A 22,922-nucleotide genomic window follows, 5' to 3' on the forward strand; every position below is an offset into this window, starting at 1 on the left:
CAAGAGTCCAGAGGGCTTAGAATCGCATGTTACTAATCCCATGTCACAGTGGGGTCGGTACCAAGCGATATAAAGCAGGCAGGATTCCGAAGGCCTTTGAATCGCTTGGTACTAACCCCATGGAAAACATTATGACAATGAGGTTGCCACCAAGCGATATAAAACAAACAGGACTCCATAGGGCTTCGAAACGCTTGGTACTGATCCCACGAAAAACATTATGACAATGGGGTCGGTACCAAGCGATATAAAGTAGATAGGATTCTAGAGGCCTTTGAATTGCTTGGTACTGACCCCACGAATTACTTTGAATCACTTGGTACTAACCCCACGAAAAACATTATCCCCTTATGGATAGGATTCTAGAGGCCTTTGAATTGCTTGGTACTGACCCCACGAATTACTTTGAATCACTTGGTACTAACCCCACGAAAAACATTATCCCCTTATGGAGTCGGAACCAAGCGATATGCAAAGAAAAAAACCCACAGGTCGGAACCAAGCGATATGCACAGATAAAAACCCACAAGTCGGAACCAACAAAACGTTAATAGAGGGTCTGAAAGAACTCTGAAATACCTGCAATGGATGTAGAGGTGATATGCATAGACAAAAACCCACAGGTCGGAACCAACAAAACGTTAATAGAGGGTCTAAAAGAACTTTGAAATACCTGCAATGGATGTAGAGGCGATATGCACAGACAAAAACCCACAGGTCGGAACCAACAAAACGTTAATAGAGGGTCCGAAAGAACTCTAAAATACCTGCAATGGATGTAGAGGCCGATGGCGTTTGGCTCAGTTTGAGGAGGCTGATGTAGTCGGAGACTTGGAGGACGATGGATGTAGCAGCGATGACGTTTGGCTCTTGCTAGTTTTTGAGAGACTCAGAGGTGAAAAAAATAAACACATGAAAGAAAGGAGAGGAGTGAGCACATAGTACATACCATATTGATGTGTCATTAATGCATCCAACCTTTTAAATGTCCGCACGAGTGGTATGAGTCGATAACGTCCCAAATCTCCGTTGGGAGCAGTGTTCAGCGAAAATATTTTTGAGAAACGTACCCAAATTCCCATTGGACTCTTCTCAAACCAGCAAATCAAGCAATTTGGGACATATATTTTTAGAACTTTACACTATTTCATAAATTTTCTTTGTAAGCTAAAATCCGTTTAGGTCTAAGTCTAATTGGAAATCCTCAAAGCTAACCGGCTTTGTGATAAGCTGAGACACCCATTTGCATTGAGTAAGATACGTTGCATTGAGTAAGATACGTTGCCGTCCCTCTGCATCACCAACGCCATCGCCCCTTTGTCTTGGAAAATTGAAGCTTTCAATTTTTTCTGCAGGTATGCCCATCTCTACCTCGCTCCCTCCCTCCCTCCCTCTCCCTCCCTCTCTCTTTCTCTCTCAAAAACACTCAAAAGGTACAAGATCAACACACACACACACACACGATGAGGTGGGGGGGCGAGCCAGTTTGAGCCCCCCTCCACTAAAGCAAAAACCTTTATATTTTTTTTTGTAAATATGAAGGCCAAGTAAGTTTATAGGCTTTCACGTTGAAGGTTAGGGCAGGCCATCAATTTTCAGGCTTGGAAGACATACTATTTCAGCTTACAAAATACAACTAAAATACAAAATATACCGCTTGTATGTTTAATATATAAAGGCTTCATCTAAAAAAAAAACTTATTGGCCCCTTTAAGTCTCTTTAAATTTAGGGGTTAGTACTAAGCGGTGAGATAGGCTCGTGAATTCCACGTGAGCCCTCTACCGCTTGGTATTGACCCCTCTTTTTTAGTGCTAGTACATGGGGTCAGTACTAAGCGGTGAGATAGGCTCGTGAATTCCGCGTGAGCCCTCTACCGCTTGGTATTGACCCCTCTTTTTTAGTGCTAGTACTAAGCAACAAGGGGCTTGCATGTGTATATCCAAATCTCCTTACTGACCCCATGTATAACAAGCGTGCATGTTCTAAGCAATAGACAAAGTCATGAAGAGGAGGCTTAGCCGTTGTCTTGAAAAGATTCCCAACTGCATTAATAGAGTAGAGGAGAAATGCCCAATACACTCAAAGAAGTGTCGCCTACTCCAATTTAGTTATGGTTTTCTTTGTTTTTTGCATCTTCTTATTGAGGACTCAAAGCCCGAGATAGTGATTTTGGCAAGCACTCAAGTGCCAATCGAGGATGATGGGGTTGAGGAAGAGGTGGCTATAGACCCAGCAGAGGAGAGGGCAGAAGCCAAAAAGGAAACCTTTGAGGCTAATGCATCCCTTATCCCCTTCGATGCAGCACCTATTTCATTGGAAGACAGTCAATCTAATGAGAATGAATAGGGGGAGTTGTCACTACCTTCCTTGCCCAACTTTACTATGGCAACCCAAGCTGATTATGTATTATTAATAGACATTATGCAACATTTCAATATTCGTGAAGACTACTGCTTGGCTGCCTTAGCAAATTTTAGTGAAGCAGACATGGGCTGGATAGAGGAAGGAGTTGACAATTATCTACTAGCTGATTCTACAGTCCAAGACTTTCAGTACCTGCCTGGCAAGGAGATATTAAAGAAGATGTTCGATGAAGCTAGGACATATGAAACCCAATTTCCTTCCGAGGAGGAGGCTGCATCAACTGTCGACCATCTTGGTTTGGCAGATATGGGCAATTTTTTGGCACTTGTTGTGCATGAAGACAGTAAGTCCACGATCCCTTTGTGGACAAGATCCATGCTTGAGGGTGATGAAAATCAACAAGTAATATAGCCGAAGATTTTTCAAACTATAAGAATTTGATTTACGTGGACTTTGTCGATTATGTTAATTAAACATATAACATTGGTACCAAGTTTTTGTATATGATGTGATGATTTCCTAAACAGAGCGGGAGGCTCAAGATCATCCGGAGCTTCCACTTCAAAGTCAACAGGTCATTAAAAGGATGTTGCTCTCGGTCAATATATAAGACATTTGAATCCTCAAAAGGTATGCGCAATTTATGACACTTGCTTAAAATTGACAATAGCAAGCAATGACATGAGTCATGATGATTACAATTTTAATACGCAGATCATTATATTTCACAAGGAGTTCTCAATAGACAATGCAAAATCCCCTTTATTCGCATTCAAAGTACTATCCAGGTGGTGCTTGTTGAGAAACAGTTTGCACTGCGGGTGTTTGGTCAGGGGTATGGTTGCCAAGCACTAAGATGCCCCTACTACCTGTCATATACAACGCATGCTATTGTAGCGGGAATTACAGACCCAGACACATTGCATCCATATGGCAAAAGATATCTAATAACGACAAGAAAAAGCCGGTTGGAATTGTTTTCTCCAACGGTGCAGATGCCAAAAATAGATCTCTCGGCATGAAGAGGAAGAAGAGGAAAAGGAAGATGAAGAAGGAAGACCACTGAAGAAGATCAAGCCCACCTCATCTAGACCACCTCATCTAGACCACCTTCTCCCAACCCTGACTCTTGAGCGACGCCACAACTGATGGCGCTCTCTCGCAGTTGACTAATTCCAAGCGCATTATCGCTTTTCTTTGTTAATCAAGCCCACCTCATCTAGACCACCTTCTCCCAACCCTGACTCTTGAGTGACGCCACAACTGATGGCGCTCTCTCGCAGCTGACTAATTCCAAGCGCATTATCGCTTTTCTTTGTTAATCAATTGTATTGCACGTGTCAATGATGAGGACTTGAATGTGTCTTTTGTTTTGCTTTGTGAATCAATTTTTTGGAAGTCCATTGATGTAACTCTTAAAGACTATTGGCTCGATTGTTGCCTCCACCATGTCTAGTGTGCTTAAAGTAACCTGTTCTTGCCATGTAATGTGACTTCTCCATGCTTTGAGTTAACCATATTGACAATGAACCGTATGTCTTTGCGAAATATGGTGAATGATTATATAGTATATGCTGCAATCAATGACAAAACAGAAAAAAATCAGATGTATGTATTAGTTGGTTTCACAGTATTGAGATTGCAGCAGTTTTTAAAGTTCTTACCATGTAATGAGTTACATGTTGATCACTCCATCCTGCAATGAATGTCTTCCTCCAAGTCTCTAATATGTTTTCAAATAATTTTATCTCATTATTACTCTAGATCTTTTTCTTCATTAATGCAAAGATCTTATCAAGTGATATCCACACATCTGCCTTCCGATTTTGGATTGAACCTTCATTTCCAATGTCCTTTACTGCATTATGTAGATCTTTCCATCAATTTTGCTTGTTTTTATCTTGATAATCTTTGAGGCAGTATGACAAAAATCTTTTAGCTTTCACACACCACCGATTGATGGTTTTTTTGGTACTTTGCTGTCCCCTTGTGACCGCTTATCGTCCTCCTCAATTTTAACATGCCCCCCATGCAAGCCAATGTCTGATAGCACTTTTTTTATTGCTTTGATTGCTTTTAAAGATTCTTTTTTAGGCTTTAACATCCATGCAAAGCATATGTACAAATACACCAGCTTCTCTACAATTTTACATAGTGCATGCAATGTGCATATGTGCACTCTAGATAGAGGAATATTAAGCATTGCTTTGAAATCTTTATCTTTTAAATGCCTATTAGGAGCTTTGTTCCATAGTACACGATCTAAAGTCTTGGCACTTGACATGCAATATAGACATGGACTCTTTGCATTTGCGCCTTTGCTTATGTTATACATGCATTTTTAGAGTCTTCAAATCACCTGCCATGTGCCATTCCACTTTATAGTCACCGAAACTAGGCACATGAAGGGCCCTTCCATTTATTTGCTCACTAATTAGTGATGGAATTGTAGTTTGATGAAACACCCAATGCAAAATTTCAAAGTCTTCTTTATCCACCTTTGTCATTAGGAGAAGAATCTCATGTTTAATACAAGTTTCGTGTCTAAATTATTTCAACGTAATACACAGTCATATTCAATGATAAAGAAGATACCTCAAAAGATCCAAGCGGCAATATGTTATTCTCCAATTGAACACTAAAATATCTTGCATCATCATTTGTAATTGATGTGTCTAAGGCCCTGTTCATTAGAGTGATAGTAACCCTCTCTCCATTTTTCTATTCTTTAAAATCTCACACTCATTCAATTTCAAAACAAATTTTAGAACTCCTTCACATTCTTCTTGACTAATCTCAAAGAATTGAACTCCGTACCTTTGCAAAGCTTCAAGATTAAAGAAAATATTGTTATGCTGGTTAAAGAGTACCTCTTTGTCTTTAGCCAACGAATGTTGCTTCAATATGTACTGGTGAATCAAGCTTCTCAAACACCTTTGAGTTCACATGTTGGCGTGCAGAATTTACTTGCATTAGTTTTGGAAGTAACGAATCTTTATGCTTCTTACTTTGACATTTCTTTGCTAGTGCCTTAAATAGTATACTATATGCTTTCTGAGAGATGCCAGTGTCATCCAGCATTGCTTGCACCTAAGTTGCATCGAGCTGGTTCTTGTTCATAAAAGAAGACACATGCTTCTCATTGATTTTTTGAAACTTCTTTTGATACATCATCTCTTCCACTATTCCTTTTGGTACCAAATGACTGTAATGCACTCCAGCTTCGGAATGTACCTTTTCAGCAGCCAGGAAAACTGAAAAAATGCAGGGGAGAAGAGAGCTTGAGCTCTTGCAAGCACACACACACTCACAAAACCCTAAAAGAGAGCACACAAGGTGAGAGGGTGAAAATCTTCTTCTTCTTCACTCAACACTCAACACATCATATACAAAGATAAGAGCACACACTATATGAAAAGGTACTTAACCAAATACATACTAGGGTTCTCTATAGTGTAAACCCAACTAAATGAGCTGGCGCTATAACTATGCCAGTCTCTAGAATGGCTGTCACACAGCATGTCATCCCACTGGCCGCATATCACCCATGATCTCACCAACCATGCCAGTGGTGTAAGTGTGGGGCCTATCCCCCAGGCGGGTCATCAATGTCCACCGCCTCACTAGATGAGCCCGATATCTCAACACTCCCCCTCGAAATCAACTCCATCTCATGTACACCAAGTGAAGCCCTGAATTTACGGAGCTTCTCTGTACCCAATGCTTTGGTGAAGATGTCAGCAACCTGATCCTGTGTGTTGACATAAACAAGGTCAACGTCTCCTGCCAAGACCTTCTCTCTGACAAAATGGTAGTGGACCTCTATATGCTTCGTACGAGCATGAAAAATTGGATTCCTGGCCAACTGTATACTGCTAATGTTGTCACAGAAAATGACAACTTGTCTATCCACTGATAGACCCAAATCTGCAAGTAGCTTTCTCAACCAAGCTACCTCACATGCTGCCATATTAGCTCCTCTGTACTCGGCCTCTTTACTGGATAAAGAAACCGTAGGCTGCTTCTTGCTGCTCCAAGTCACAGCAGTACTCCCCAAAGAAAACATGAAGCCACTAGTAGATCTTCTATCTGGTATACTACCACCAGCCCAATCAGCATCTGTGTATCCATGTACACATATCTCTGTCCCAGTTTCATAAAATAGTCCACAATGCAAAGTAGACCTCACATACCTCAGTATGCGTCTAAATGCATCCAAATGCGGTTTCTGAGGAACCTACATAAGCTGACTCACCAACCCAATAGCATAGCTCAAATTTGGCCTGGTGATCGTCATGTAGATCAAGCTTCCTACTATGCGCCTATACATAGTAGGATCCTCCAAAATCTCTCCCGAATCTGCACTCAACTTGCCATTCTGATCCAATGGCACTGAGATAGGCTTATAGACTGTTATACCATACTTGGACAACATGTCCAAGCCATACTGTCTCTGCAGTAATCCAATACCATGTGGTGACCTAATCACCTCAACGCCATTCTGATCCAATGGCACTGAGATAGGCTTACAGCCTGTCATACCATACTTAGACAACATGTCCAAGCCATACTGTCTCTGCAGTAATCCAATACCATGTGGTGACCTAATCACCTCAATGCCCAAGAAATATCTGAGCTCCCCTAGATCCTTCATCTCAAACTTCTGTCTAAGCAAGATCTTTACATCAAAGATCTCTGCATCATGGTCCCCTATAATGATCAGGTCATCTACATAGATGACAATAAAAGCACAACCCCTCTATCACCGTGTCTCACATACAGCGAGAAATCTGCATTGGCTACATGAAAGCCAATAGTGACAGGATATTTAAAAATCTTGTCAAACCATGCTCTTGGTGCTTGTTTTAAGCCATACAAGGCTTTCTTCAACCTGCAAACATGCTCGGGGTGACTCACATCCTCATAACTAGGTGATTGCAACATATACACCTCTTCCTATAAATCCCCATGTAAGAATGCATTCTTTACATCCATTTGATGTAAAGACCATTGCTTTGACATAGCCACTGCTATCACAACTCTCACTGTTACCATCTTGGCAACTAGGATGAAAGTTTCCTCATAATCAATGCCATATGTCTGCACATATCCTTTGGCTACCAATCTAGCCTTGTACCTGCTTATGCTTCCATCACTGTTATGTTTTACTTTGTACACCCACTTGCATCCAATGGCTTTCTTGCCTTTAGGCAATTGCACTAAATCCCAAGTCTCATTTCCATATAGTGCATCCATCTCCTCATCCATAGCTTTCTCCCAACACACATTCCCAACAGCCTCATCAATGCATGTGGGCTCTATAACCTGTACAACTTTTGCCATGTATGCATAGTGATGTGCCACATAACCATCATAGGTAAACCTCTGCACAGGATTCTTCACTCTCCCAGATCTTCGCAGCTTTGCATTCATGGCTTCCATAGCCTTCTTTACACCAGGTGTTCTCATAGCTGGTATCCCAAGCTCCTCATCAAGGCTCATCTTTAAGCCAATAGACTCTCCACCATCAACATGAGAATGCCCTGCAAAAATGTCAGGCAGACTAAGGAGCTCAACCACTTTCTCTTTGCCTTTATGTGATGTACTAATCACATTTGTAGGACTAGTATTATGATGCAGCCTACCACTCCATGGTCTATCAACTGAACCACTAGATGAGGACTCTCCTGGTCCACTCAAAGACTGTGATTACTGACTTACATTCTATGCAACCACATTTCCACTCACATCAGTCCCAATAGCTTCTTTTTCAGCAGCATACCAGCTGCTCATCTCATCAAAAACAACATCCCTGCTTACCCTCAACTCACGTGTAGCAGGGTAATAACACCTGTATCCCTTTTTCTCAAGGGAATACCCAATAAACACACATTTTTCAGCTTTTGGATCCAGCTTAGTTCTCAGCTCATCTGGCACATGCACATATGCAATGCATCCAAAGACTTTCAGATGAGACAAATCAGGTTTTCTACCAGTAAACCTCTCCTCTGGAGTTATATCATGTATGGCTGCAGTAGGAGTTCTGTTCATGATGTAAATTGTTGTAGAAACAGCCTCATCCCAATAGCTATGCGGCATATTCTTCTCTTCACATGCGCAATCTCGACAATGTGCCTGTTTTTTTGCTTAGCAACTCCATTTTGCTGCGGAGTGTATCTGCACGTAAACTATCTCCGAATACCATTCTTCTTCAAAAATTCAGAGAACTCATTGGAGAGGTACTCTCTCCCTCCATCTGACCTTAGGCACTTTACATATTTTCCTGTTTGCTTTTCAACCATAACTCTGAAATTCTGAAAATGAGTGAACACCTCACCCTTCTCCTTCATGAAGTATACCCACACTTTCCTTGTGTGGTCATCAATAAATGTCACATAGTACCTGCAGCCTCTCATAGACATGGTCTTCGTAGGACCCCGTACATCTGAATGCACAACATCTAGTGCATTTCTGCTCACATTTCTGTTACATGAAAATACATGCTTTGTTTGCTTTCCAAATTGGCATGCTTCATATATTTTTTGCATACCTTCAACTTTAAACTTTGGTAGCCTTGTTGTTGGAATTAGGGTTGCAGGAATGCACACACAACTTCAAGAAGATGAGGAAGCTTGAGCACAACACAGTAGTGTATTATGAGTGCCAAAAATGAAAGATTACCAGCCCTAGAAGATAATGGGCGTATATACAATGCACGGGGGAAAAAACCTCCTAGTGAGGGAAAAAGTGCCCCGGCGGTCCTAAGTGTGTTCACACACATCACTACTATAATATGGTAACAAATCCCCCCTGGAGTGATGCGGTGAACAAGAGCTAGCACTCATGTATAGGGAAGTGTCTAGCTATGTGGACGAATCCACAAAAGGGAGTAAGCCCAAAGCTTTGCGAAAAGCTTCGAACTTCTCACGAGGCAGAGCCTTTGTGAAAAGGTCTGCAAGGTTATCCTGTGTTGGCACATAAGCCAAACTGATCTCTCCTGCAGAGAGTCTCTCCCTGACATAATGGTAGTGCACCTCAATGTGCTTCGTACGAGCATGGAACACTGGGTTCCGCGCAACTGCCAATGCGCTCTGACTGTCAGTGAAGATGGTGGTGGCAGATGGCTGCCCAACACCCAAATCAGCCATAAGGCGTCTGAGCCACACACACTCAACCGTAGCTGTGAAAGCTGCCCTGTACTCAGCTTCACAACTAGAAGTGGCCACAGTAGGCTGCTTCTTGCTCAACCATGATATGCATGAGCTTCCAAGCATGAAGCAAAAACCACTCGTGGACACGCGTGTGTCATAACAACCAGCCCAGTCAGAATCTGAAAAAACATGTAAATCTGGCGGCAATGATCCCCCCTTGGGATAAAACAACCCAAGATGCCGAGTACCACTCAAATAGCGAAAGATACGCTTCACTGCCTGCCAATGCTTAATGCCTGGGCTATGCATAAATCTGCTCACCTGTGAGACTGCAAACTGAATGTCTGGCCTCGTAATGCATACATAAATGAGGCAACCAACAGCTGTCTGATAGAGTGTGACATCAAAGTGATCTCCAGCATCATGAAGACTCAACTTCAAACCTGTCTCCATTGGAGTAGCAATAGGCTTGCAGTCTTCAAGGCCAAATCTCCGCAACAATGTTTCAATATACTTTGTCTGACACAAAGCAATACCTCCATCACACTGCTTAAATTGTATCCCCAAATAATGATGCAAATGCCCCAAATCTGACATCTCAAAAGAGGCATTCAAATCAGCCTTAAAATCAGCAATATGACTCTCATTTGGTCCTGTGAGCAGCATGTCATCGACATAGAGAGCAATGATTAGATGTACACCATCCACACGTTTAACATACAAAGTGCTTTCTGTTGGACTATTCTGAAACCCATGTGCAGTCAAATATGCATGTATTTTTTCATACCAAGCTCGTGGAGCTTGCTTTAAACCATATAAAGCCTTTTTTAACCTGCACACTTTGTTTTCCTGCCCTCTTTGAACAAAACCACGAGGCTGCGATACATACACCTCCTCATGCAAATCTCCATTTAAGAACGCAGTCTTTATGTCCAGCTGATGTACATTCCAACCATTATGAGCTGCTAATGCACAGATGCTACGAACAGTGGTCATACGACATGTGGGAGCAAAAGTCTCATCAAAATCAATGCCCTTCTCTTGAGCATAACCTTTTGCAACAAGCCTAGCCTTATGGCGATCCACTGTGCCATCAGGCTTACGCTTCAATTTGTATACCCACTTAGTGCCAATGGCCTTCTTGCCAGGGGGCAAGTCACATAAAGACCATGTACCATTCTTCATAATAGCATCGTATTCTGCTTGCATAGCAGCCATCCAATTTTCTGAACTTTGTGCCTCATCAAATGAAACAGGCTCACTTTCATCACACATACTAGAAACAGCCAATGCATAACAATCTGACGCATAAGAGGCACCATGAGAGCCAGAACGAGTGCGACTAGACAAAGGGGCATCCAACTTGCTGTCACACAAAGTCTGCACCAGCCATCTAGGCATATTCCTAGAGCCCTCAATCTCTTGTCTCTCATCCTCAAGTGCATCATGCACATCTGCATCAGATATAGGCTGATCTGTGCCATCATTTAAAACCTGCATAGGCTGAAAAACTGCCTCATGAGGTATTGCACTTGACTGTGCACCACTGAAAAGAGGCAACAATGTATCATAGACATCACGTGAGCTGATATCTGTCTCCTTAGTACATGAAACCAAGGGCTGAACTGCATCTTCCACAAATACAACATCACGGCTAACCAAAATGCGCTTTGTTTGTGGATGATACAAACGATAGCCTTTGCTCTCAGCACTATATCCAACAAAAATACATTTGACAGCTTTGTCATCCAATTTTCTGCGATGTTGCACAGGCACTAATGCATATGCCAGGCAACCAAAAACACGTAAATGGCCAACAGATGGCTTGCGGCTATGCCAAGCCTCATATGGAGTGACAACCTGTAATGCTTTGGTGGGACACCTGTTTAGTACATAAGTGGCACACATGACAGCCTCAAGCCAAAAACCATGTGGTAGACTTTGACTCTTAACCATACATCTTGCCATTTCCATGAGAGACCTGTTTTTTCTCTCAGCCACACCATTTTGCTGTGGTGTATACGGCACTGTACATTGGTGTTTTATCCCACGCTCAGCCAGAAATGCATTAAATTCTGAAGACATATACTCCCCCCCTCGATCTGAACGGAGGGTGCCCATCTTACTTTCTGACACATTTTCAGCCATAACCAAAAACTGTTTGAAGCACAAAAACACTTCGGACTTTGCTTTCAAAAGATATACCCATGCATGCCTGGTAAAATCATCAATGAAAGTCACGAAGTAAAGGTAGTTTCCAAATGATGGAGTTTGCATGGGACCACAAACATCACTGTGAACAAGCTGCAATCTGCGTTCAGCTCTCACTGATCCATCTTTGGGAAAGGAAGTACGCTGCATTTTACCCAATATGCAGCCCTCACAAACATGCTTGACAGGTGCCTCAAGCTTAGGCAAAGAAGACACCATTTCAGATTTCTGCAGGCGCAGCAAACTTGCAAAATTCAGATGACCAAAACGTGCATGCCACAGTTTTGCATTTGAAATAGCCTGCGTATCCATAATAGCACATGCTGAATCCTCTACACATTTGCCATCCATATTGAGCTTATACAGCCCTCGACATAGTGAACCAGATGCTACAATGATGTCACCACAAGAGAGATCATGAACAGTACATCTGTCATCCACAAATTTTACAACCAAACCTGTTTTGGCAAATGCGGAGACTGACAGCAGATTCTTTTTGATCCCTGGCACATACAATGCATCAAAAAGTGTAAAGGTGTTGCAATTTGCAACATTCAGCACAATCTGTCCAACTCCTTTAACGGGATAAGAGGAGTTATTGGCACAAGTGACAGTATTCCCTGTGGGAGCAGACTCAAGGAAAGTGAATAAACTGCGCTGCGAGGTGATATGCTTAGTGGCACCACTGTCAAAGTACCATACATCTGAATCTACTGCAGACATACATGTGTCATGCAAAGATGGGTCATAACTGCACTGCGCATTGAATGCCCATTCTGTATCTTGAACAACATTAGCAGATTCATTGTTAGAAGGAGAGGCATCTGCAACAGCCATACCAGCCTCTTTCTTCTTAGCCTCTTTCGCAGCCAGCTTAGGACACGCTTTGATGACATGATCATTTCCCTTACAGTACTTGCAAAATGTCTTCTGTTTGTCACCCTTCTTCTCATCTTTGTCTTCCTTCTTTGGTTGCGCAGCATTTGCAGATTTCTGCTTACTAGAAGAAAAGCCAGCTTTACCTTTCCCGCTTCTCTGACTAGCAACGAAAGCTTGATCTGCGACACGCATAATATTCCTGTTTTGCCTTGACTGGTCTTCTTGCAGCAAAACAGAAACTAACTCCTCAAATGATAAGGCATTGGGATTGCCTTTCATCATCAAGCGAAGAGTGGAAGCAAAACCCTGATAAGAATCTGGTAGACCATTCAAAACAGTCTGCACAAGTGAACTGTCTGACAGGATTTCATCTGCAGAAATGAGCTGCTCTTTGAAATCCTTGATCTTTGTCAAAAAGCTATCCATAGAATCACCTTCGTTCATATGCTCACTCTCCAACTGTTTTCGGAGGTAAGCAACACGAGCCTCATTTCTTGCCTGATACAATGTGGCAAGTACATCCCAAGCATCCTTAGAAGTCCTGCAGGAGCGAATATGTGGGATAATGGTACGTTTGACAGACAGCGCAATCAAGGCATGAGCCTGCGCATCTCTACCATCCCAACGAATCTGCTCTGCTGAAAGTGGTGGTTCTCGAACAGCTGCTACAGCACTTGTGCCTGCACCATCATCAACAGTACCTGTTTCTGATGTGTTTGCAGCATTCCCAGCCACAATAGGACGTGCATCAATACCCTGCACAATGTTCCATAACCCCTTTGCTACCAATACATGTCGCATCATATATGCCCACAATGGATAGTTGGTGCCATCCAACTTATCCTCAGCAGCCAACATGCGGAATACATCATTGTTGTCAGCCATGGCCAATGACTGTACTACTAGATGTAAATGCTGTCTGTAAGAGGTAAACCTGTATAAAATCGACCTGTGCTATGTAGCACAACCCGAAACAGACGAATGGGCACCTGTCCTGCAGATTTTAATCTTGACAGAAAATTTGCACAGTAGGACGATTTTGCCTGCGCAGTACTTGGAATGCAAAAACGGAGGGCGAAATGACTCCAGATCAAAATTCTGAAACGAACATGCCCTACGGGCTCTCCCACGGCATATACTAACCTGCAGACGCTCGTGAAACCTCGTCGCAATCAGAGGAGATGAAGCGGCAGGTGTCGGTGATGCTGCCCGGGAGGAGGAAGCCTGCTCTGATACCAATTGTTGGAATTAGGGTTGCAGGAATGCACACACAACTTCAAGAAGATGAGGAAGCTTGAGCACAACACAGTAGTGTATTATGAGTGCCAAAAATGAAAGATTACTAGCCCTAGAAGATAATGGGCGTATATACAATGCACGGGGGAAAAAACCTCCTAGTGAGGGAAAAAGTGCCCCGACGGTCCTAAGTGTGTTCACACACATCACTACTATAATATGGTAACACTTGTCACAATTCCTTTAGTCTATATAGACTTCATTCTCTGCACATTCACATGTCCAATTCTTTTATGCCAAATGTCTGTGTCTGCAACAATTCTTGAACCATTTACAAACATCGCAGCACTCACTTCAGGCATGTTTACATTCAACGTAAACATTCCGCCCACTCTATTGCCTTTTGCAACCAACCTGCACTTGTCTTTAAAGTCTTCTACATAACAACCATCAGGGTTAAACCGAACCTGCAAACCCTGCTCAATCATCTGACCAACTGAAACCAGATTCTTTGTTATGTTCGGAACATGAAGTACATCTGCAAGATACGTCACTTTGCCATCCTGTGCATAGACAATGGCACATCTCCAACATGGGCAATTAGATGAGCAGTGTCATCCCCTGTTTCCACAAAACTTGGTCTTTCAAGGTTTTTCATCTCCTTGAACCACTCCCCATGACTTGTCATGTGGTTCGAAGCACCTGAATCAACGTACCATACATCATCTTTATGTGCCTCTTCTACATTTTCAGACATGGCATTAACGACATGCTGCATAACAAACAACCTTTCATTATCCTCATTGTTTCTGCTCGTCGAGGATGCATAGTTGTTTTGCTGCAATTTTTCATTTTGCATGTCAGCCTGCTTCTTATAACAATCTGCTTGCACATGTCCAGGCTTACCACAATAAAAGCATCCACGTGTATTATTATACTGCCTTCGCCAATTTCCACGACCTCAACTGCTGTATTTTCTACAGCGGTACTGTAGTACACTCAAATGTCACAACCAATGACCTCAATGTGCATACATACACCCAATGGTGGCAACTGTTGACCTCCTTGCAGCACACACAGTGTCTGCAAAACCAATCTATCTTCCTACAGTTCTTAAAACAGAGTTCCATAGAGAATCGATGACTTACCCACGCAGTGCTCAAAATCGCCTGCTTTCTAAAAAACGGAGGTCGTAAAACGCACTCAAAACGTGTTTTCATCCTGAAAAATGTTGTCCAATAGGATAGCTTTACTCCTGCGACGATAGGACAAAATAGTTGCCCTATAACTTTACTCCTGTGAAGAAAGCTCCTCAATTAGAGATCGTTTGCCGATGCCTCCCGTAGAGCTCCTGACAAGGGTGTAGTCGCCAACACAAATAGGGAAGAGTAGTTGAAGCTCTTACCCTCATACCGCTTCCTGTGCTTCTCTTCCTTGTAGCTCATCCCTTAGCATGAACCAAGCTCTGATACCATGAAAAGATGCAGGGGAGAAGAGAGCTTGAGCTCTTGCAAGCACACACACACTCACAAAACCCTAAAAGAGAGCACACAAGGTGAGAGGCTGAAAATCTTCTTCTTCTTCACTCAACACTCAACACAACATATACAAAGATAAGAGTACACACTATATGAAAAAGTACTCAACCAAATACATACTAGGGTTCTCTATAGTGTGAACCCAACTAAATGAGCTGGCGCTATAACTATGCTAGTCTCTAGAATGGCTGTCACACAGCCTGTCATCCCACTGGCCGCATATCACCCATGATCTTACCAACCATGCCAGTGGTTTAAGTATGGGGCCTATCCCCCAGGCGGGTCATCAGTGTCAACCGTCTCACTAGATGAGCTCGATATCTCAACAAAAACCCCCATGGTCGAGATGATGATTAAAGCTTTCCTTGAATCTATTAAATGCATAATTTTCTCAAATCTGTGAAATATTGGTTCTGATGACAAGTTTTACGTACATCCAACAAAGAATGCTGCCTCATGATGATGAAACCTCATTGAAAGAATATGTATATTTTAATATATTTAAACCTATATTATAATAGTAAAAAATATTGAATTGCAAATTTGGATATATTTTAAACCTTTTAAACCTTTTTTATTTTAATTCCATAACCATCAATAACACCACTGAGCTAAACTTGTGGCAAAGTTGTCATGAAATGTTAGACGAGGAATGTTAGAGCTATGAGTTTGCCTCACTTCTAGAGCCGAAAGGCTCTAAAAATTGGATGCACATTCTTGTAACTACAGACATCCTCCCAATTTGAACATGCAAGAGATATGCCATAACAATGGCAAGGAAATCACTTCCATATATATGTTGAGCGCTACAGCAAAGCAACATGTGCCAGAATTTGAAACCGCTTCCATATATATGTTGAACGCTATAGCAATGCAACATGCACAGCACCATAATTTAAAGGCAATGTCCACAATCAAGAGATGGGAGCTTGGGGCCCAAAAAGATAGAAAAGGGCTAACCTATATCTTTTCTAGGGAGGAAAAGAAGTCCATTGGCTTTGATACGTTGAAGCCATAGACTCCCATGTAGACTTCTACCTTCAGTGGTAGAAGGAGCTTAATCTTCCTAAAGTCCCGGTTAGGTTAATGGCCCCACTAAGAGAGATGAACATGCATGATCGAATGAGTCTATAAAACTCTCTTACTCAATAGGAAGAGGTCAGTTGGTAGAAGGAGCTTAATCTTCCTAAAGTTCCGGTTAAGTTAATGGCCCCACTAAGAGAGATGAACATACATGATCGAATGAGTCTATAAAACTCTCTTACTCAATAGGAAGGGCATAGAACAAAGCCTTGGCAGAGGTTGAAAAAGAAGCTAAGTGCATTCGCTACAAGAGAGCGCCTGCACTAATAAGTGCATAAGCATTTCAAAACATATAATGTGGGTGACCACTTTGTACACTTTGAGAAGGTGAAGAGAACCTTTGACGGAAGCCTGGAACATCTTACGATGGACCGATTGAAGTTAAGGAGGTCAATATAGCAGGACCTGTGAAAACGAGGATCCCAAACCTGTATACATTTGAAAGGACCTCTCTCTAGAAGAAGAAAAATACCTCATTGACCTACTCATAGAAATCCAAGATTGCTTTGCTTAGAAATATATTGACATGAAGGGTGTACCCCTAGAGAAGGTCAAACACACTATTCCCATTGTGGAAGGAAGACGGCCATCAAGGCATAGTCCAGAATGGTTAAGGATGAAATTGAGAAACTCATCGAAGCTAGATTCATTTACAAGATAGAGCCAATAGAATGCCATTACCATTCATCACAGAGTATGTGCTGGAACGAGTAGCAGCTGTAGGCAGCTTCCTTGATGGGGCTTCGCGTGCTATAATCAAGTGGAAATAGAGCTGAATGATCAACATGAGACTGTATTTTTCACATAGTGGGACACATACATACATGGCCTATCCAACACCCCATGCACTTTTCAAAGGCTTATGTGTACAGCATACAAGGAAAACCTTATGGAGTTCTTTGAGGTTTTCATGGATGACCTTTGTGTCAATTCCAAATGGAAAGCACATCTCTGGTGCCTTAGGAAGGTCTTGGAAAGATGTAAATTATATAGAATATTCCTTAACCCACTTAAATGCCAATTTTGGGTGAGGCATGGAGTAATACTAGGCCACATTGTTTTTTAACATGGCATCTCTATGATGACAACAAGGTAAAGCTAATTCTTGAGCTTCCACCACCCACTAACTTCAAGGGTGTCCAATGCTTCATGGGACATGTCAGATAGTATAGAAGATTTATAATCATGTACACTGACATAGCAAGACCCATGTACATGCTACTAGTCATTTTTGAGTGGACAAATGAGTGTCAAAAAGCCTATATGACACTCTTAAGAAAGCGTTAGCAAGTGCACCAATCCTAAGATCTCCTAAGTAGGGTATTATTTTCCATGTTCACATAGATGCCTTAGCTTTCACAATTGGCCACATTCATAACATGGGTTTCCTTGTTAGCTTTACCAGCCGTGCATACCAATTGAACGATGCCCAAACAAAACTACCCCACCACAAAAAGGGAAGGAATCTTAATGGTCTATGCTATAAAGAAGTATCCCCATTATCTACGAACAAATTCATATTTTTCATAGACCATCAGGTGCTTCTCTACTTGGTCAATAAGCCTTGTGCCATGGGAAGGATAACCCTAGGGCTCTTGATCTTACTAGAGTTGATTTCACAATGATGACGATGTGGAAAAACTCATAGCATGTTCATGCCGATCACTTGTCGCGCATCCCCAATCATCGTTGGCAGTCAGAGTGGAGGATGAACTTATTGTTGCCTGACTATTCAAATTTTGCATTGTTCTAGAATGGGCTGAAGAGATTGCCCACTATTTAGCTAGCAGTTTTTCCTGCAAGAGAGATAGAGTACGATGCTTTATCAAAAAGAGAGCCCCTTACCAATTGATTGTGGGACAATTGTACAAGTTAGTCCAAGATGGGATCATGAGGCGCTATCCTTAATAATTTGAATACGTTGATATCCTTGAGTAAGCCCACTCTGATGTAGCTAGAGGACATTTCTCAATAGACACCATCGCGAAAAATTTCTACTAGCAAGCTTGTGGTGGCCCAATTTATTTAGAGATGCATCTGAAATTATAAAAGGTTGTATAATGAATGTTAGCGACTCACTAGGGTTCACAACCGTGACAAAATGCCTTTAGTGCCTCTACAACCATGTGAGAAATGGGGCATTTTGTCATCAGACTGATTAGTCCAATAGCTTAGTCCAATAGCTTAGTGAACTCAAGCGTGATTTATCATTGCTACTGCTACTACTCACTAATACTATACAAAATGGGTGAAGGGCCATACTACCACAAAGGTTAATGCCAAGGCAATAACCAAATTCCTTTATTAAAATATAATCACTAGGTTTGGGTGTTGAAACCACTAGGATCACGGGGAGACACACCATCCAACCGAATATCATATGGTTCATTACTTCAATCATATTACCATAACTGAAAAATTAATAAATAATCAGAAAAGCATAGCATAGCATGAAAACACAAGAGAGAATCATTGGGTGCAATCTATCCCCCCTCAAGAAGTGTCAACTTCCTTCCACCTCTTGAGTATTTATGCTTTATTAATAAAAAATAGACCATAAGCCAAAAATAGATGTACGCTTATGCATGGGCTTGCTCTTTACAAAAATGGGGGTTGCTTTTAACACAAGCTTAGGTAAAGTGTTTCTATCTAACCACTAAAGGATAATTACAAAAAGAACCCCAAGGGCTAATTCACGTGTAAATAAATAAGTCCACGTGCCCAATATAACAAAAGTGGGTGGCTGAATAGGTTCATGCCCGAATACATCAAAATGGGTTGGCCAATAACAATACAAAATCTCATAGTAGATACTATGGCAAAATACCAAAATGAGAATCATCCCGATAATAGATCGCACCATATCGCCACCATCACATCCCAGCCATTCTGGCTTACGAGCACAAAGCCCGTCAATCTCACCAACCTAAAAGGTTGTCCATTCAAACACACTACAAGTTAGCAACACATGCTAAAATTCCATAGCACATAAGTAATAAATTTAACACTTAGTTCTAGCTATCCCTAATTTCATATGTCCTACACATAGAATATTTGGAATCACCCAAGTGCCATGCTATGAACATAGTGGTAATTAGGCATCCCCAATTAACCACAAAAGGATGAACGAACAAACCGTGACATCCCTCCTGCCCGGGATAACAAATGCCCTCAGTTGCATCATATCAACTGGCTCGTGTTTGAAAGTAAGATTGGATGATGTCAGGATAGGTGCGAAAAAACTGCTCAGGTAGGAATGGGTCCCCTATAAGGTCTCAAAAGACTAAAATGAAAGGAGTTATAAATTCTCCAATGAGAAGGAAGTGAAAGCCTATATGCTAGGTCATTAACCTTATGATGAGCAATTTGAAAAGGATCATAAAAACGAGGAGCAAACTTAACAACAGGGTTAGTCTCAATACTTTTAAGACATCTCTTTTCAATATAAAGCAAAACATATTGATCTTCTTGAAAAACCATGTGCTTTCTTTTCTTATTAGCTTGTTTAGTGTATTTTTCTTGTGCATTAGAAATAGCTTTACAAACATGATCATGAATGGAGGTGAAATCAATGGTGAATTGATCTGTAGCTTCAATAGTATGTGACAAACGAGTGATAGGAGTAGGTAAAACTTTTCCATACACAATTGCAAAAGGTGCTTTTCCAGTGAATGAATGAGGTGTTTTGTTATATGCAAATTGCAAAATATGGATATACTTAGCCCATTGTTTAGGTTGTGATGAAATATATGCACGAAGTAAATCAAATATTGTGCTATTTGTCACTTCTATTTGATCATTAGATTCAAGATGAAATGTAGTGAAAAAATCCAATTTAGTGCCTAGATTATCAAATAATGTAGTCCAGAAATCACCGTAAAACTTAGAATCTCTATAAAAAACAATCACTTGTGGTAAACCATGATGTGTGAAAATGTGTTTAACAAATAAATGTACAGCTTGATGTGCAGTAAGAGTATTTTTACAAGGAAAGAAATATGCGTGTTTGTTGCTAAACCAATCAATAATGGTCCAAATCATATCATTATGGTTTGTAGTCAATGGAAAACCAATGATAAAATCCATAGAAATCTGTTCCCAAAGAGCGTTAGGAATTGGAAGTGGCATGAGTAAACCAAGTTTCTTACCCTTATAACTTTTCACTTCTTGAGACAAACATCACATTTAGACACAAATTTAGCTACATCCTTTTTCATTTTAGGCCAATAAAAGTCATTAGAGATAGTCTGGAATGTAGATGAAACACCTCGATGCCCCGCATAAGGTGGCTGATGTAATTCCTCTAAAGTAGAATGTATAAAAGGTCGAGTAATGCATAATCTTTTCTAAGATATCCATCATCGTAGGAATACTCAGCAAAAGGGGTCCAATGATTTTCTCTCAATCCAAACCAAATATCACTAAAGTCAAGGTCTTGGTCATAAGTCTCACACATAGAGTCAAAAGATGTATTCTCAATCACAAAAATATTTTGAATGGAAGGTCTTCTACTCAAAGCATCAGCCACATTTTCTTTACCAGGTTGGTATTGAATAATAGGCTGAAAACTTTGAATAAAAGTTGCCCATTTAATATGTCTATCCGAAATAAGTGGTTGAGAAAGCAAGTGTTTGATACTCTGCTCAGTTTTTATAAGAAATTCTGAGCCCATTAAATAATGTTTCCAAATTTTCAATGCATGGATTACAACAGATAACTCCTTGTCAAATAGGTACTATACTTACTTTCAGGTAAGAGGAAATTTCCTACTCTTGAAAGCAATAGGATGACCATTGCATTAATACAGCACCAATGTCCTTACCACTCTAGCATCGATTACAACCACAAAGAAAGAACGTGAAAAATCAGGTAATTGTAACATAGGTGCATGAGTAAGTGCATATTTTAATGCAAGAAAGATTTATCTTGAAGTTCAGTCCATTTATAGGGTTTTGTTTTCTTGAGAAGTTCAGTGAGATAGTGTGTCTTATATGCAAAATTACGTACAAATTTGCGATAATAGCTACACAACCCTAGAAAAGATCGTAATTCATGAAGATTCTTGGGATGCGGCCATGTCGCAATAGTTTCTATTTTCTTGGGATCAACATGGATGCCTTTAGCAGAAACTATATGTCCCAAATACTCAATCTCACTCTGGAGGAAGAAACCACTCTTTTCGGGATTAATGTAAAGTTCATTTTCCTCGAGAAAATTAAATACAATTTCCAAGTGTTTTTCGTGCTCTTCTTTAGATTTACTAAAAACTAAGATATCATCGAAAAAGACAACCCACAAAGTTTTGATGTTCAAGAAAAATCCTATTCATCATACGACTAAAAGTTGTAGGAGCATTAGTAAGACCGAATGGCATCACTAAAAACTCAAAGTTACCAGTCTAAGTTCTGAAAGCAGTTTTATAGATATCTTGCTCGGTCATTCTTACTTGATGATATCTAGATTTTAGGTCAATTTTTCTAAAGATGCTAGCTCCCCTTAATTTATCTAGTAGATCATCAACTCTAGGAAGTGTTCTTGTTGAGAGCCCTGTAGTTTACACACATATCGATAAGTACCATTTGTCTTTTTTACAAGAAGGACTGGTGCTCCATATGGCGAACTACTTGGTATGATGTCCTTGAGAAAGCAATTCCTCGATTTGAGTCTAAATTTCCCTTTGCTCAAGAGGGTTAACTCTATAAGGTGCTCTACAAAGCGGTGCACTACCAGGAATAATGTCTATCTGATGATCTTCAAGACGTGATCTAGGGAGTCCATGAGGTAACTCATTGAGAAAGTAGTCAGAGAATTCAGAAATGAAAGAGTGATGGGATATATCCCTAGGAGGTGGTTCTTGAGCACTAAGCTGGTTAACCAAAATTAAAAAAGTTTTCTCCCTCTTCCTCAAAGCCCTTTTGGCTTGAGCATGGCTCAAAAGTGGTTGATCCTTACCTTAAAAAATTCCTTGTAAATAAACATTCTTACCATGATGTATAAAAGACATTGTGTGCTTTGCATAATCAATATGTGGTGTGTACTCATGTCGAAAAGGCATTCCCAAAATCATGTCAATACCATGCAAAGGTGCTACGAAGACAGTACGTTCATCCGTCGAAAATTATGCAATAGAAAAAGCAAGATTCTTCACTTTCTTAGTGCAATTATACTTTTGGTTTTAAAAAGCAGCCTTTACTTTAAAAGGAGAAGGAATCATGTCAACATGAAGAGCATGTGCAAGACATTCAGAAATAAAATCATATGTACTACCATTACCTTATCTTGAAATTTTTCCTTCATTTTAAGTAAAGTATGTGGTGAAAAAGAATGAGGATCAAGGTTAGAAGTACCTTCTTGATCAAATTTACCATTGAGCTCGTTACCATCAAACTCTGGCTCGTAGTTGTCGTCGTAAGAATCATCATCGTCTCTAGTACCAGTGTCTTCATCTCCATCCACCAT

The 22,922-nt window shown here is 40.9% G+C and overlaps 1 pseudogene; it reads right to left on the reverse strand.

Moving 5' to 3' along the window:
- Positions 1 to 4,692: 4,692 nt before the first annotated feature.
- On the reverse strand, positions 4,693 to 22,922 carry LOC147610840 (uncharacterized; annotated as a pseudogene).

The sequence above is a fragment of the Cibotium barometz genome, chromosome 48 (genome assembly GCF_041138505.1).
Source record: "Cibotium barometz isolate CiBa-2024 chromosome 48, ASM4113850v1, whole genome shotgun sequence".
NCBI classification, from domain to species: domain Eukaryota; kingdom Viridiplantae; phylum Streptophyta; class Polypodiopsida; order Cyatheales; family Cibotiaceae; genus Cibotium; species Cibotium barometz.